Source organism: Sinocyclocheilus rhinocerous, unplaced genomic scaffold (assembly GCF_001515625.1).
Source record: "Sinocyclocheilus rhinocerous isolate Xijiao unplaced genomic scaffold, SAMN03320098_v1.1 scaffold503, whole genome shotgun sequence".
In the NCBI taxonomy this organism is placed as follows: Eukaryota; Metazoa; Chordata; class Actinopteri; order Cypriniformes; family Cyprinidae; genus Sinocyclocheilus; species Sinocyclocheilus rhinocerous.
The window spans coordinates 1557117-1574847 of NW_015643185.1; the positions used below are offsets into that span (position 1 = coordinate 1557117).

Here is a 17731-nt window from a genome sequence, read left to right on the forward strand (position 1 = left end):
GCTGGCGTGGGGGCTGGGAGGATGGGGGGCCGCTGTGATGCAATGGCTGAGCTGACTGGCTGTTGGGGTGAGGGGATGCGTGCATGCCTGGCTGCATGGAAGCATGGGATTGATCAGCGCTCACAGGATGGGGCATCTGCGAAGAGAGGAGAGAGGAGCGATGAGTCTTTCTGCATAAAGTGGAGCACTCCGACAGAGAGCTCGAGTTGCAGCCAGATACAGAGAGAGCAAGACAGGTGCCATGCAGATGATTCCAGAGCACATACATCTTCATAAAACTAAGATGACTTAAAAACAATATATTTGACAAATTCGTCTACACAAAACTAAAGTATACTTTGGTCTTAATACTAAGAGGAAAATGGTTCATTTACATGCTTTTGGGGCAATTTAGATTTTTCAAGCTTAAAATCAATATGGCAGGTGTAAAATATGATACTTTTTTAATACTAACACCTCATGTTAGTATTAAAAGTAATAATGTTAATGGCAGTACTGAACTGGCAAGCCAGCAGGCTAAGTCTGACAGTAATTTTCTTAATTTATTGCTGGAGGTGCTACATGCTTTGATAGCTATAGTGGTGAGGCTTTAAAAGGCATGAATTAGGGACCAAACCTCTCAGACAATTTCTCTCTGAGAAGCTACAGCAGGGCTCGCAAAATTTCTAAATCCCTGGTAGCCCTTTGGGCAGGCACTCTTCAGTTTTTGGTAGCCCAAAATGAATTTAACTAGACCGAATAAAAAACAATTTGGATAGGAGTCAAAACATCAATAAAAAATATTTTCAAAATACAAATATCAATTTTATATCACTATTTACAAGGTATATGCAGAATTTTTAAATTCAAATTTAAGGCTTTTTTATGACCTGCTCAAATAAATGACTTGCACAAATAAAATTAGGACATGCACAAATAAAATTAATGCCGTATGAGTGGGGTAGGGCAATGTTTGGTAACACATAAAACTGTAAAATGACATGATTCACAGTTCAGATACAGGTTTTCACAAAACAAAAATTATAAACATCACATTTCAGTCTTTAAACCATTTTTAGGAAAAAGTCACAAGTAGGCTATAAATTATTATATTAATTTAAAACATATAAATATCTTTTCTATCTTTTTAGAAGGCACATTAGCTTCTTATCAATCCACCGGTTCACATTTACAACTGTGTTTGCTGCATAAAAACATGGGTCGATTTTCACATTAGTCTGAACAAAAACAGCAGACAGGCTTCTTGAATAGGCAAATTCATTTTCTGCCACTAGGTGGTGCTTTTGGAGCGACAGAAATAGCGGTTTCGCTGCGTTTTGACTTTGAAACGTGCAGCACTCTTATTTACTCAATGAAATCATAGCCTTTTGAAGCTTAATCATCCCATTAATCCATAATCATCCATTCTTGTCTTTCCGTCCCCAAATGTAGGACCTCTTGAATTATTAAGACTCATTCCATTTAAGGTATTTAAGACTTTTTATGGCCTTAAATTTGATACAATTAAATGTACGACTTTTTAAGGACCCGCGGGAACCCTGTATTTAAGATGGCCAGTCTGGCAGGGCGGTGATTCAATTTGGTAGCCAGACTGAAAGACACAATAGCCCTGGGACGTCGGGCTAGGGATTTTGCGAGCCCTGTACAGCTTCATCCCTTATTAATATATTTTAATGAAGCCTGAGAGGTGCATGTCCCTCAACTGAAAGTCCAGGTAACCAAAACTTAAAAGATCCAAAAAGGTTATAAAGGCATTATAAAATGAATCCATATGAATTGAGCGGTTTAAACCAAGTCCTGTAAACAGGTACGATCACTTTAAATAAACGGATTTAATTTTAATTTTATTTACATTTAAAAAATGAACGACACACATACATAAGGCACATCACATTTGGTAAACATGGAAACACGTACATGTAATGCACAAGAACCAATGAGGTTTGTATTAATGCTTGACACACAAACATGTATGTGTCGATTTCATTAAAAATATCTTAATTTGTGAGGTTGACATGAGGTGAGTAAATGATGACAATTTTCATTTTACTCTAGTATCATTGGACCTTTAAGGAATATCAAACTTTTAAAGAGATTGTGAGGGGGTTTCTATCTTGGAGTGATTTGTTCCTAGTTTTTAATACAAAAAACATCAGCTCTTGTTGCTTGGAAATCTAAGGGTATGAAGTGATTTACCGAGTCGGGCATGCCGTGGGCGAGAGTCTTGTCAGGGGCCATGAGGCTGTTGGGCACGTCTGGTAGATGTGAGAGCTGGGGTCCGTGCATGAAGTCATTCATGGGAGCTCCGCCACCAGAGTTACTGTGGGAGAAGTCAAAGTTTCCATGGCCCTGGTAACTATTGCCTGATTCACAAAACAGAGAAACAGCAGTGAGGAGTGATTACCTCAGAAACGCAGAGAAAAAGAGCTAGAGAAATTTAGACAGCTTGGATATCAAAACAGCCTGTTAAGAGCTCACAGGCGTAAGTTCTTCTGACTGTTACGATTGAAGGGAAAAAATTAAGTGTACCTGAACAATGAAGCTTGTAAAATACTAAGGACTGTTTTATGAGACAGACAGAAAGAAAAGAACAGAGATCCTGATCAGGTGCTGACCTCTACCTTGGCCCCCATATTCGCCATTGTTTCCTCCGTGCTGAGGGGGGAGGGGGGTGTAGGGTGAAGGGCCGGGACCCAGCTGGGCGATCATATCCATCACATTAGGCAAGATCATTTGACTAGGACTCATGGTTTTAAAACGCTTGGCCAGAGGGCCATCTGGGTCCTCCTTTATATGAATGTCTGACTTTATGGGCACCGGCCTCCAACTACACGTAGGGTCGATGGTGACCTCTTCAAACTCTGAACTGCAAGAATGGAACAACATTCATGACTGCAAATAATAGGATGTTTATAATTTAACAATCATATCTCAGGTGCATTTTTACAGGACTCATACTGAAAAACTGTGTGATCCAATGTTTGAGTAATAAACTTACTTTTGAATCGCATTGAGAACTCCCCACATGTACTGATCCACCTCCAGCCCTTCCAGTAATGCTGATTTACTGGGGACAGACAGAAACATATAAAACACAGAGCCAAGAGGAACAGCGTATCACATTTATTTGGCTGCCCAAAACAATTATTGTGTGGTTTGCCACGTACTTGCATACAGGACATCTCCACGTTCCTCTCTCACAGTTCAGCTGCAGATAGGACTCCAAGTCAAAGCACTGCACAAGAAAACAATTTCCATTTAATCAATGCAAAATAACAGATTTGCACAATTTGTTTTGATTCACACATTTGCCACAAGTTTTGCTTTGATAATGTGGGAAATCCCCAAACACATTTATTTGCATAATGCAAATGAGTGAGAAATAGTAAATATCATTATCATAATCAGTATTTTTATAAGATACACACTTCAGCGATGCTTACCTGCACGTGTTTGCAGTCATGTCCCCTAGCAGGGAGCTGGATCCGTCGGAATGTGATTGGACACTTGAGGGACACTTTGATGGCTGTCTGCTCTACTCCATCCTCTCCATTTAGTGTGGCATTCCCAGAGGATGCTGCTACGCTACTGAAGTTTCTTTTAACTGCAGGAAAACAGACAAGAGACATTGCAAAGATTAGGGGTTGATGAAGATGATAATACAGAGTGACAGACATCCACAGATTCCAAAGAATGCAGCATCTACTTACTTTTGGTAATGCAGTGTTCCGCAGGAAGGAGCCTCTTCTTCAGGAGCCCCTGCAGGACCGATCTCACCGATGGCCTATGGACCAGCTGCAGCACGAACAAGTGCGACTGCAACAAGACCAAACATATAACAACCCGCTAGCAAGCATCTCCACATCAGAATATCCTTTACATGATACAGTATCTGTACCGTTCAGCTTCCAGACAGGGAAGCATAAAACTGATACCAGCAAATGTAGTGGGAAAGCAGAGAACAGAAGCTGCTTCAAATCAGTGTTATCTGATTTCATATCACATGCTGTATAACAGCTCTCCGACATGGCCGCTAAATGACAGACTATACATTATTGAAAGGCAGCAGAGGAATACTCACACAACAGCAGGCTGTGACCGTAATCTGGATGGTGTTTCTCCCTGGCTGGCACACGTGCTTTAAGTGCAGGGGTTTGTGGGATGTCTTATTTTCGCCCCTCTCAATAGTGAGGGGGGTGGCGTTGACGCTAACTTGGACGGATGCGGGCCAATTGGTGTTCATTTGTCGGTCCTCATGATGATAGCACTTAAACTGCAGCTCCAGATCAGATCTGTAGGACATGAGGAGAAGGTTCTAGTTTTAATGGAATAGTCCTCATGACGTTCCAACTCATACTGTTTTCTGTGGAACACAAAATGAGATGCCTTGCAGAATGTTCGCACTGCTATATTCCATTTAATGAAAGTGAATGGTGACTTTTCATTAAAAAAGATCTTACCGACCGCAAACTTTTAAACAGAAGTGTGTTCTGAGGTCATACAATAGATTTGTCCAATTAAAAGTCCAAAATGTAATTCATTATTGACTGAAAATCCCCCGTCTGTGTGATGTGATTTTGTATATATTCAAATGTAGTGGATAATGTAAGTTTCATTTCACAGCTTCAGAAGACTTGTGACAGACAGTCATGTTTTTGTGGTGCTTTTATAGCAGTCTTTTGTCATTTTTGAAGACTGATAGCCCTTATTCACCATTCACTTTTATTCTATCAAAATGAGAAGCATGAACAACGTCTTTCGTGTTCCATGGTAGAAAGAAAATCATATATGTTTGGAAAAACGAGTGTGTGTAAATAATGACAGAAATATCATTAAATATTAAGGATGTCATTATCAAGAGCAATTGCAGTTTATAGCAGTAACATGCACACCTCCACATGAGCGTCTGGTGGACGGAGGGGCGCAGATGGAAGACGTGGTTACTGACGGCCAGGTTGGGGACAAACCTGGTTGTACTGGTTCATGTCTTTGTTGGTCTCTTGCAGGGCCGCCACGGTTGCTGTGGCAGTAGCTGTTGCAGTGGCGGCTGCAGCAGCAACAGCGGCGGCGGCGGCAGCAGCAGCAGGTTGGGTGAAATCCGAGGGCGGTCGTGTATGAGGGGGCATACCTATACCGCCCGGAGCATTCGGCCCACCCGGGTAACTGAGCAGAAGGAATACACATCACATAAACGTCTACATCACAACTTACAGAGACAGAGAGGTCTATTTATTGGAATACAACTTGTTGGAATGCCACATAAATCTTTCCTGGATTTGCACTTGGCACATCAAGAAGGTGATATCATCCCTTTCAAGAAAAACATCCTTGAACTGAGTATTGGCTTGGCTTTAAACCATGTGTCAAGTATCACTAATGGGAGACTCTTCTATAGCTTATTGAATCTCCCAAAGAGATGCAAAACAATTTTGTCAAACAACTTCCCATCATCCTGTATGGAACGGTCTCTCTAATGCTTGAAACATTACCTTCCACCAAAACCTCCTCCTCCCGGGTGCCCTGGACGCCCATACATGCTTTGCTGCATGTAGGCCTGGTTGGATCCCCCTTTGGCTGAAAACTGTTGTTGTTGGCCAGAGAACTGAGGTGAGTTGATCCCTGGGTTGTTGGCTGACATACCCGACCCTAGTGCATTGCCTCCAGGGTTCATGGGATTGTTGGTATTGGCCATGGGGTTACCCAATACCTAGATCAAAAGCAACATCGGTTATAAGATCAATGTTATCACTATTACTGTTTTTGTACAGTGACACTATATGTGTGACTCACCTGACTTTGTGATGTATTGGTAACGCCCCACACCGTCGTAACCACTGACAATGAGCCAGGGGCCTGGTTAGCGTTTTGTTGCCAGGGAACGCTGTCATATGGAAAGGACCCATCACTACAAAACAGTGTTCAAACAGTAATGTGAGATCAGGGGCCATCAAACACATGTTGAGAAAGAGTGAAGTTGACTCCAACACAGCCCGATAAAGAAAAAAAGCTATCTCCTGACTACAGAACATTTGTTTTTCCATGAAAATGAAGCTGTAATGTTTGCGAAAGTGGCCAATCACCAGCCCTAGAGAACAAAATGTTCTGAAAAACCTCACTAAGCTAGTGAACTTCCTCAGCTAACGTTTTCTCTGGCAATCTATCAATCTCTATCAACTTCTTGTTGACGTACCTAGAGGGTAATGTTACGAAATCATGTTTTCATCTGCTGTTGTTTGGAACACTGTGAGAATGAATTTCATCTGCACAGCCTTCAGTGATGTCATGTTTACAGGGCTGTTAGCGAAAGCTTGGTCGAATGCTTCTTGGAAAAGCCTTGTGTTCAAGATCATATGCCACATAAAAACAAACAATTCTGTGCTGGATGAGTGCACTAGGACTTCATTTTGAGAGGAAATTCTGAGAAAGCAGAAAGGGGTGAGACTACTGTAAGTTTAACAGTGCTTGGAACGGCTCCAGCAAGCGTCGGGTTAGAGCAGATTTTTGTCTGGGTACTGACCCATGTGAGAGTGAGGGCTTCATGGAGTTCATGGGCGGCTGCAAGGGTACTTTGCCCTGTGGATCACTCTGACGATTCTTCTGATGCCGCAACAAGAGCAGCCGTCCCAGCTCCTCACACCAGGATGAAAGGAGAGCTGGAGAGAAAGAAAGATCAGAAAGGATCTTTGGCACAGAAACAAATCACCTGTTGACTAAGCAGCAATCTTGCTTTTTTTATCTTCAGATTGCTATTCAGCAGGAGCAAAACTCACCGCCAAGTATTAGCACAGCTTTCTTTAACACGATTTTAGGTGCCATTTTGGTTTGAATGTCAAAATTATTTTTACAGTTATAAGCAATGATGATAGTGATGCCAAAAGTGTTGCAAAATCTTAATCAGTTCATGTCTTTACCACTAGAGGTCACTACAATCACAGTAGAGGTACAAGCATGCTTGAGATCCTCTATAATAGCTTGTCAGTATGTTTTTCATAGGATCATATGCTTTTCATCTGCAGTGCACTTTAAGCAGTAATCCTACTACAGAAGACCTGTCTTCCCCTCTCGTGAAGGGAGGATGATGAAGGACAGGGAGAGAAAGAGCGAGAAATGGGAGATGAGAATCAGTGCTGAGGATAGTGAAGCATGCCGGTGATGTGTCCTGGCAGTACTTTACTCCTGAGAGGGGTGACAAAATGTGCCTCTCGCCATGGTGATGGAGTCAGTTCGGGATGGCAGCAGCTGGCATGTGGCCAAAACCTGGTCTAATCGATTCTACACGCTGCATACGGCTGAAACACGAGCGCTGCATTTAAGTGCTCTTCATGCAAACGGTCCTTATACTTTCTAACTGACACTATTTAGATAGATACTCACTGCTAGCTGGATCACTCTATGACAAGAGTACCATTTGTGTCCACAATTCTGATGAAGTGCACTAAACACAAACAACTGCTGTTTTAACTTAAACATATTAGTTTAAAAATCGAATACAAATTTGTAGAATTGAAACATTGAAAAAAAATGCACAAAAAACATTATATATTCAGGTTATTTATCTAATCACACTACTTATTTACTTTAAAATAATCAATAATTAACTCTCATTCTAAATGGCATATAGAGGAAGTGACATCATTTGAGTTTTGAAAGCCAAATTCTAAAGTTAGTTCTACTCAATTTTCAGAATGAATCTATTTACATGCTTGACAAGATTAACATCTTAACATTTGACAAATATCCCATATTCAACTGATCAAATAAAATAGAAAAAAAGAGAAAATTTGAGAAAATATAGATTTTTTTTGGAACATTTGTTCCACCTCATCACATTCCCAATGTCACGAGTTCAGAATCCCTCAAAATAATTTAACTTGACGTGGCACATTGCATTTAAAGACATTCTTTGTCTGGCAGAATATTTAAAATATTTAAAATCATTACAGCCATGTACTTTAAAAATCATCTTTCCAACATGAAAAAGGTGCCTGTTTCACAGAATGACTCAGAACTGCACACAGAGAACAGGGAACAAAAAATATTATCCAAAAAAACTGTATCATACGCCGACAGAACAAGAACAAAAGCCAGGAACTGTTTCAGTAGTGCTGCACCTCTAGTCTTCCTTTGCCATCAAACAGATTCTGCAAGGGACCTTATAAAATATTCTCTTTCCCCTAAGACGAGTTCATACATGGAACAATACCCCTCTTTCTTCTCTAAATCTAGTTCACAGACAGTAGATGAGTAAAAAAAACCTGCTATGGCTATTTGAACAGAGAGGGTGGTGTCAAGAGTCCAGAATCTCTCTCTCTCTGAGTCTGGTGCAGAGAGACAGACGTCTGTCTTGGCTCTTTCCTCTCTAAATCGATCAGCAAGTAATGACTATGAAGACTGCTCAGCTGTCTCTAGCGCCTTTATTGCTGGGGGAACGTAAACCAGCACACACGCTGAAAAACACACACCTCAGTGTTATTTACCACAGTCTGCACTTGAGGGATAGTTCACACAAAAATCATTTACTCACCCTCATGTCGTTCCAAACTTTCAATGAGATTTGAGAGTTAAGGTGGAGGGGATGAATTTCGATCAGTTCCTCACACAAAGTTGTTGTATGGAACAGTTTTTTGATACTTTATGGTGATTTTTGTCATTTTTTGAGTTTGACAGACACTGGTTGCAATTATTGTTTGGAAAAGGGCTGCAACCTAATATCATCTTTTGTGGTCTAAAGAAGACAGAAAGTCAAACAGGTTTGGAACCACAGGAAGTTTAAAGTAATAGAGTAAATGACAGAATTTTCATTCATATTTGTGCGACATTAGTCATTTAAATGCCTGTATTAATAACCATTTCAGAATAAAATTCAAGGACCCTTAATGCATTGCTGAATCCGAACTGGAGTTCTTCCAAGAAACAGCTTTAAGTTATTCAATATCCCAGCGGCACCTGACGCACTTTCCCATCCAAGTTCAAACACACAATTACAGTGAGAAAATCGCGTTTGTGTAAATATATCAAAGGGGTCTGTTTCAAAGAGAACGCTTCTCACCTCTCTGCGACAGGCGTGAAAGCCGTCCCAGCAGGATTGGAGCGTGAGGCTGGAATCACCCACCTACTTCAATGAGAATTATTCTACCCTGCCATTACAGAGAGCTTATCGGCCAGCTAAATCACTACCTCTGCATGCTGGCAACTGCTATATTCTCACAAAAGACCAACTTAGAGCTCATATGACAGGTTATAGCCAGACGCCGCCTGCCAATTTTCAGCTGTTGTTCCCCGCCTAGCATGCCTCCCACACGTAACAAAGACTAGAGCTCTCCTGCCTGCAATTCAACCAGTAAACTCAAGAAAAAAACAACCTAATCAACACAGCACCTTCCGGCAGCGTACAATATCCCTCTCACCTAGCTGAATACAGCTACACGATTTCTCCTGCAAACATCATCGCCTCCACCACTACCCACGGGGCTGGCTGTGTTGTAATTTTAATGCATAACGTTTACTGTAATGCAATCTCTTTCATCAATAGGGATGCACCGATGCACTGATTTTTGGTCCAATATTGAGCTCATTTACTCTTTAAATGCTCCAGTAACAAAAAACAAAAAAAAGATATCACTGAGCATACATACAATATATTTTGCATAAACACTGCCACACAAAGAAGCACCGGCAGCAGAACAAAATGTCTCAAGATTGGAGGAATTTCAAGACAAACGACATCTAATTAATTTGCAGTAGTCACGCCTGCGTAGAGCTCCTGTTGTGCAAGTAGACAACTGCGTAAGCGCAGAGGAACAGAGGAGCTTTCCTAGAATTATTTAACTTAAAGTGGTCATAAACATGCATGTTTTATTATTTATAAAGAGCAGTTTTTTTTTGTCAAACAGTCATGCTGTCCTTAAATCATACATCCCACTGTACTTTACAGCATTACCAAATAGAAGCAGTGAGTACGAAAAAGAAAGTTTCTCAAACAAATGATATCATGAATCCTTACTCACCAGTAAATCAGAATTAATCACATTTCTCTCATTCCCTTTATTAAAACGCCTCTCTCAGTCTCCGTTTTCCTTTCATGTGTCTCCCTTCCCTCATTTAGTCCTGCTCGCATTGCCAGACACCTGCTCCAGAAAGGGTTGTGTTGAGTGTTAAGTTGGCAGTAGGCTACTGTAGCTCTGTGCTGGGTCTGTGGCAATGGGCATTTCGGTGGCATGGCTGTGTATTGGGTCTATGTCAGCGGGCATTATGGTGGCAGGGCTGGCTCACAGCGGTGTGCACCAGGCAGTGATACCAGCAGGAAGAGACGAGTACCGACATAGAGCATAGCTCTCACAAAGTCATGCCAGACAATAAAACTGAAGTTTGCTTACACCAGCCAGACTCTAATACAGTCTGAGACTTAGCATACTTAGCGTGCCATTTATCACAACCCAGCAGCTTCAAAAACGGTTGTTAAACACAGTGTAAGAAGCAATTCCAGGGTGAAAACAAAGACAATAACAGTGTTTACCAATCAGTCGTACAGTGTCCTATTGTGCCATCATAAAACACTTAATGTTAATATAAATACATACTTTTTTTTTTGAAGGTGCGCGGTGCTCCCAGTGTTATTGTTAACAAAAACTAAAAATAATTCAAACATTTTTGTTAATGTTGTTAATAAAAACACAACCAGGAAAAACTGACTCCAAAACAAAAATGATCACAAATAAATTTTTGTTTTTAATATATGGTATATTCTAAAACTTGAAACCCACTTGTTTTAAACGTGAGAATGCTTCAAGACAGCAATAATATTAGACTGTGCTGAGAAATTCAATAACGTTAAACACTTTTTGATGATATCAGTGCATTAACTTTGGCACTAAAATACTAAAACTAAAATAAATTTAAAAAAATAAAACAAAGCTAGCAATGATAAAGTAAAAGCTAAAAAACGAAACTATAAAGGCTAATTAAAAATAAAACAGTAAAAAAATACACAACCCTCTTAAAAGTCCCTACATCCTAAATATGACCAATAATAATTTTAAGACAGTTTTGTCACTCTTTTAAAAAGACAGCACTCCAAATAAGCAGATAGCAATATTTGCTAACGCTGTAAGATCCATGCTATCCATACAAGCTCTGTGACTCATATTAGCCATGTTCTGCCATTTCTAAAGGTACCAAACTGCAGCAGAAACCATCTTACTGAGGGGACAACAGCCTGTGGCTCTACAGACTTCTGGCAAAACAGAGCAGAGAGACAGACACTACACAAACCAACCCCCCCTCCCTGTCTGCTCTTTGTCTAGAGAAGAGCCTCTCCAAGCAGGTTTAGTGGCCTTTGAATAACTGACCAGGGTAAATCCCCAAATTATCTAGTATGTAGGGAACCCAGGTCACCCCCGGTTACTCAAATCGCCTCTGAAGCCGCCCCAAGAATGTCTGCCTGTCTCTCCTTCTCAGGTTGGCCGCTTCATCTCTGCCAGCACCTTTTCGGCCAAACTCTCGGTTTTACTGGCTTCAACGCCTCATTATGAGCTTTTTGATTATGATGTTGCTAATAAAAAGTAGATGCCAGTAAATGGACAAGGGAGAGGAGCCAAAATGGACTAAATCAAGTAGAAAGTTCACAGTTTAAACAAAGGCTTTGTTCCAAAAACCTATTGAGCTGCCATGCTGTCCTACTACCTACATAAGCAGCATCCTAAATGAAATGGACCCTCACAAGTAACTAATTTAGGTACGCTACATTACCAACACACTTATACAAATAGCACTCCCCGTTAGTTGATTCCAATTAAGGTTAACGTTAGCATTTTGCTAAGCTAAAACACCAATATCCATAATCATACAGAGTACACACAAATATTGTCTTAAGTATTTTATTTTACATACTATTTTAATCAATAAACTTCTGCATGGAATATAAGCATACTCAGTCAACATTTGTTTGATTTCTTTCACCATCTTGGATTTTTTTTACTGAGCTTGTCAAAATGAATTCAAGAATAACTTTCTTGGTAAAGGACGCATATTTGCCTCAAATTTGGCAAAAAAATAAGTATCTTAGAAGGCAAATACAGATGCTTTAAACCCACAATGCTTCAGAATGCTAGGTAGGCAGCTCACTAGGCTTTGGAACAGAGCTAATGCTTAAAGTTAAATATCTGATTTTCTGCCAAAAGCCAAACCTCACTAAAAGAATTACACAATCTATGTCCTGTCCACTTCTTATTCACAGAACACATTGGAATTTTGACTAGTGCAGCTTTGGAAAGTGGGAAGATTTCAAACCTCATGAGGACGTCTAGAACATAAAATGTGGCTGGAATTCATAACACAAGCCATATTTTCAAATGTCCTCAGAGTCCTTTTCTCTCACCCTCACTCTCAATCTGGGAGTCTGTGAAAGTCTCAGACCGATGCCACAGTGAATTGGCAGACATGTCGACTGACCTTCCGTGACCACTTAGTGAAAATACGCAACCCTGCTTGTCCACATGGCCATACTTGTCTGCCCTTCATCCTCACCTCACTAAGATAATCACAGCACCTTACCTGACCTATAAAACCAACCAAAGAGAAATCCAACAGCTGATGCTGTCCATGGGTAATAGAGAGCACTATAACTGTTAAAAGCTGTTTTTATTGAAAACTATAAATGACAAACTAGCATTTATGCAATGAAATGCAACGAAGAAAAAAAAAAACAGAAAACGGTAATGAATTTAGTTATACAGATAATCTGCTTATTTGGAAATATTGGGTCCCTTAGACTAATTTTTACGAATTCCTCCTCAAATTCATCCATCCTAAATACTTCAATCTGTTAATGCAGGTCTTTCCCAGTGAGTGTAAGCAGCTTAAAGGAGAACTTCCAACAGCCTTCATAGAGAGATTTGTGTAATACCGCCACACACAAGCCAGAAAAATGCAAGAAGATAATACAAATACAAGAGACAAGAAAAACACAAGTCAATAAAGACAGGAAACACAATGCCAGAATCAAAATTCTCACAGCTAAAAGATGTTTCAAATCTTTTTTACTGTTTACCCTTTTTTTAAATTACTATTTTAGTAAAAATCCATACTTAAATAATAGGCACATGTAGAATTTCGCAAAAAAAAAAAAAAACATCATTCACAAAGTTCAGCACATTCCTTCATTCCAATTACATGTTCATTTTTCTACCGCACGCATTATGATAGACCTATAGAAAAAAATATTTTATTCTTTTTCTTTTCTAAGAATGGCTTAACTTGAAGTGCTGTAAAAAAAAAAATTTGAAAAAAATATTATTTTAAGGTACTTTATGATATGTTGCCATACGGCAACAGCATACAATAGTGAATCTAACTTAGAATAAGTGTAAGTTTACTTATAGTTCATATTTTTCCTCAGAAATGTTGTTTGTGTTGATTCAATTGGTGCTATTATAAGCTTTAACACAATACTTACTTATAATTGACACCTTATACATACTTTCCAACAACTTGTGCTTTTATTTATTCCATTATTTTTTGCTGAATAATGATTTATAATTTTTTAATTTCATTACATTTTTCATGAATATTATTTAAATTGCAAATTTATACAGTTAAAACAAATATAATACTGTATATCATGTATCATAAAACATTGACATAAAACCAAAAACATTGCAGTTCATGAAAATTCAGCATTACACAATCTTATGAGAGGAAGACTATGAACATGAGCCCCCCATCCCTCCATCCCCCCTTAATCCTTGAAAGATCACTTTTTTTATGAATGAAACTTTAAAAAGCTGTTTTTTTCATCTGCAGGAAGAACCAGTTCTGCCCTTTTCTTAATTACCTTGCCATAGAATATGGCCGTGCTCACTGATGTAATGTTACCTGTATTCATATTTAATCAAAAGTAAAATTGCCATTTCAATTTGATTATATCCATAATACAAATGCCATTAACATACGACTAATCAACATTATTTCACTAGTATTAATGTTGTTATTGTTACAGCTTAACAAATTGCAGCTGACCTTGCTAGCTAGCTAAACTATTGTAATAATGTCATTCCACTATTGCACAGTGTTGCCACTTGGCAACACATACATTTGAATGATTTACCAAAAACTAATTTCATAAAAACTTTTTTGAGAGGTGAATATGTCATCATAACATCATAACAGTGATGTTTCCGATTTTTTTGTGGAAGTGACACGGACTGGTCCTTGTTTGTTACTGACGTTTTAGTTTGCTTTCAGCAACTACCGGCAAGAGACGGCAGTCTGTCAGAAATCTCGCCACAGAAAAAAACTGCATGTCATGTGACTTACCCAAAGCACATCATTGGCTAAACTAAGGTCTTCTCTTTCCAACAAAAAAAACGAGAATGTTCTCTTAAAGAGACAGTGGCAAGGAAATGAACACAAAGACCATGTTGCCATATGGACACACCATGCGGTAGAGGGTTAAATAGTTTGGCTAATTTGCTTATGCTTCCCGCTAAAACTGTAAAAATGCACTGGTGATGTAAATGTGGCACGGTGAAGTCTATAGAAGAAACAGTCTTCTCTCTGTTCTCAGTGGCCAGCAGTACGGCAGGCATGTGCTCAGGCAGCGCACTACTATTAACTAATGACACAGGCCAGGTCCTCGCGTACGAGAGGCTCACATATTAATTAAGGCCAGCGCTGAACCGGAGTGCAGTCTACACTACACACACACACTCACACAAGTCAGAGTTATTAACCCCTAACTGAGGCTAACAGGCCACAAAGTGACCTCCGCTCACACCAGGTGACGTAACCACTCAGAACTCTCTCTAGCACAACACACACACAGAGTCAGATACTGGCAGATTAAAACACTTCACACAGATTTACACAAACAACCAAAGAGTAGCTGCTTGAACAGATGAAACGTTTGAACGCATAAATAAACGATCATGTCGCTGTCTGTTTCTGTCAGTGACAGATGTAATGCGCCTCCTACAACGCAGTAACATCCGCACAATGTGACTTTCTGCTGTCTGTTTGAGAGGATCGAAACAGCTTGATGCTCTTTTGAATTGGAAAGGAGTTTGAAGCACACGGCACAGTGCATTGTCGCTACAGATTAGAGTAAAATGGGAATGAATGACTGCGATGAAACCGAGAAGAGCTGACAGACAGACTGGCACACTACACAGGGCAGCCCTAGAAGTGAGTGACATACGGATGAAGGCTTTGTTTTGATCATAAAATACAACAAAATGGGACGTCATTCCTGTTCAATGAGCTGCACAGCCTGGAAAAAAAGCTGAAAACCTGGGCCGTAAACCTACAAAGTGCCTTCGCAAAAGAATAGATGACGGGAGAAAAACCCCAGGATAATCTGCGATGATAGTGCAGCCCATGCGTCTGTGAAACAGGTATGGATGGCTCAGTCAGAAGCCAATGACCCCCCGCATACACACCCCGCAACAAAGGAAGCACATCAAAAGCATCTGCGTCATCGTGATTCATCTCCTGTGACTGCGTACGAATGAATAATAAAAAATTAAAAAACAGAATGAATGCCCAGGGTGACGATGAAGAGAGAGGGAGAGAGAGCTCTCCACTAGATGTGTTTCACAAGCCAAACAATGCTAGAACACAGAAGAGTACCTGTGTCACTCTGACATCTCCTGCAGGTGGTGGTTTCTGTAGGGTTCAAATTCAACATTTTACTCAAGGGGGCAAAGAAATATTAAGACAAGATAGTATCAGTAAGCAGAGTTGACGTCATCAATGGGTGAACTGATGTCCTGGTTGAATTGATGGGACTTAACGGGGTTCTTAAGCCTGGTTCTGCTCCGGCCTGCTGTGCGAAACACTGACTTCTCATCTTAGAGAAAGAAGTGATCTAAAAATCAGTGCATTTGCTGAAATATTCCAGGTGCTTGCACATTTGTCAGAAATTTCAAGCTAAGCAACTCAAAGGTAATTTAGAGTTCTGGTCTAACACAATAATATAATTTAATTAAATTGATACATTTAAAAAGTATTAAACAGTATTTGGTTCTTTTTAATTTAATTCTAAAATCCTAACATGACATTCCAACATCTAAAAATCTAAATATGTCCAAAAATACACTACAGAATCTCATGACACATCATTTAAATTACAGTTGGGCAAATGTGCTTAAGTCTTGATAACGCTTCATATGACTAACACATTTGTCACTGTATGAGGAAACATCTAAATATCAAATTAGTCATATTAACAAGCATTTCGCAATTCAACAGTCACTATTTTTCCCCATAGGCTATAACTACCCTATATTACCAATGGAAATTCTCTCTTGGACTTCATAACAGGTCCTTATGACAAGACAATTCAGGCACAGATGGTCAAAACTGTAATTGTAATGATTCAGAGGATGACTTTCCTATACCTTACATGTGCATCAATCTTAGCTGTTCATTCATATCCTTATTCACATCATTGATTGGTTGTGTATTTCTACAGAAAATGTAACAATAGAACAATTTAAAATAACTGTTTTCTATTTTAATATATTTTAAAATGTCATTTATTCCTGTGATGGCAAAGCTGAATTTTCAGCAGTCATTACTCCAGTCTTCAGTGTTACATGATCCTTCAGAAAGCATTATTATCACAGTCTGGTTAATATTTTGTGGAAACCATTAAACATTTTTTTTCAGCATTCTTTGAAGAACAGAAAGTTCAAAAGATCAGCAATTATTTGAAATAGAAATCTTTTTAAATATTATAAACGTCTTTACTATAACTTTTAATCAAGTTAATGCATCCTTGCTGAATAAGAGTATTAATTTCTTTCTTAAAAAAAAAAAAACAACCAAAAAAAAAAAAAAAACTGACCCAATCCAGAAAAAGGAATGGAAAAATGCAAATACATACATACAAAAAACTAAATCCAGCAAAAAAACAATCCAGACAAATTAAAACAACAACAAAAAATGGAAACAAAAGAAAAGGGGGAAAAAAACTCAATTTGTGAAAAACTAAGACCCTAAATATACAAATAAACATTTCTAATATCACAATCATGTTTACATAGCAGTTTAAATACACAGCCACAAACTTAGGCCTTAGAAAGAGCTGCTTTATTTGTGCAGCTCAGCGTGCATAAAGAAGCTGCGTAATGTGTCTGACGCAGCAGCAGCACAATCACAGCACGCTGAACTGCTGCAGCTTCTTTAAATGGCTGCAGAGTTGGCAAAAGAGCACATGCTGGACGCACCGGGGGAACGAATACTTCACCGCGCAGCTGAAGAAAAACAACAAAAAAACTGACCCCAAAGTTTTGAAGAGTGGTGTATACAATGTTCTTCTGGAATTATTTCAAATATATCAGATTAAATAGATCAGCTTACAGTGATTTTACCACAACACCCATAACCATAAAATGGTGACAATAGCAAAAAAAAAAACTTTTTTTGTGATGAGATTTTTTTTACAATAGTTATTAATCTTATTAATAATTAATAATATAAATAATCAATAATTCTGCAAAGTAACAGTTCACTAGACTGCTATAGACTGTTTATGGCTGCCGAACAACGTAGCAGCTCAGTGCTTTGTAAAATGCAGATAAATGCTTTCTCAAGAATTGGATGAATTTAAAATCCAAACTATCCTATCAAAAACTTCAACAGTAATCAGACAGTTTACGGTTTGTTTCGTTTGTTAACACAGCCTACTTCTTTAGATGTTTACCTTGGATCCACTTTGTAACTAAGGGCAACA

The 17731-nt window shown here is 39.1% G+C and overlaps 1 pseudogene; it reads right to left on the reverse strand.

The window, feature by feature from the left end:
- LOC107757160 (zinc finger MIZ domain-containing protein 1-like) overlaps positions 1 to 17731 on the reverse strand; it is a 51430-nt pseudogene that overhangs the window by 3073 nt on the left and 30626 nt on the right.